Source organism: Plasmodium cynomolgi, chromosome 8 (assembly GCF_000321355.1).
Source record: "Plasmodium cynomolgi strain B DNA, chromosome 8, whole genome shotgun sequence".
Lineage (NCBI taxonomy): Eukaryota > Apicomplexa > Aconoidasida > Haemosporida > Plasmodiidae > Plasmodium > Plasmodium cynomolgi.
Window position 1 is genome coordinate 34,624 of NC_020401.1, and position 1,227 is coordinate 35,850.

Sequence of the window (1,227 nt, forward strand, 5' to 3'; positions counted from 1 at the left end):
TATATATCAATGTTATGGTTAATAAATATAATTACTTTTTCGATGCATTAAGGTCACATCTTTTTCGAAACCTATTCAATATGACATCATGTGAAAAAATCCCCCCCCCCAAAAAAAAAGGATTATACATTATGACAATATTTAGGCTTTTTTCCTGTTTCTTAGCACGCAATTCATCATTAAAATAGCGATATATTTTTAGTGTAAAAATTCAACATTATTTATCAGACATGAGAATACATTTTTATTTATTGCGTGCATCTGCTCTAAATATATACATTTAGTCCTTATACGATACAGAATAATGCTAATAAATAAATATACAAAAATTTGTAAATGTTAAATAATTTTATGAAGAATTCATAGATTTTTATTTATTGTCATATCATAGGTTATAATAACATTTAATATTAACAAATTTTAAATTTAAAAAAATTATTTCCCCTATGGCTTAACACACGATGTAAAGCAATGGCTATATAATATGTATAGTATATATTAATATGAATGCACTGTTTTTTTATATATTTCGATCATTATTATTAAAATGTGTCTAAATGAAGCTTCCCTTTTATTAAGGCAATAGCGTAACTATGAATGATGCAATACAGCGTGAAAACACACGTTTCGAATGCCCCCTTTTAATAAAATATTTACAAAAAAGGAAACTACTAAAAATATCATTTTATAATTTTTTTTAAATGAAAAATTAATGTTTAATAAGAATAGTATGTATCCAAAATGCATGACTTAATTATTGTAGAATGTGCGTAAATTTCACCGAAGTATAGACCAATCCTTCATCGTCATTTCAGAAACTAGGGGAAATATGAACAGTGTAAACATATTAAAATATTAATATATGCTGCATAATTTTTATTAGCGTCTATTCAATTACATTTCTTTTATATTTTCCACGTATTTTTCACAATTCTACGTTTCGGATTTACAACTTAATATTATCATAATTTTTAATGTAGTCATGAACATCTTTCTCAACTTCCGTTCAAAAAATTAACCTTGAAAATAGAATCTACAAAGGGTCCTTCTTAACATTTGATTATTAATGTTATTCATTACACCTATAGGGTTGCCATAAATACTATCTTTACAACTGAAACTGGAATATGTAGAAATCGCTTTTCTTAATTTTTTAATGTGCCAAACGCTGTAAGTATAAACAGCTATATATACACTTATAGCTACCACTTATTGTGGCTAATTATT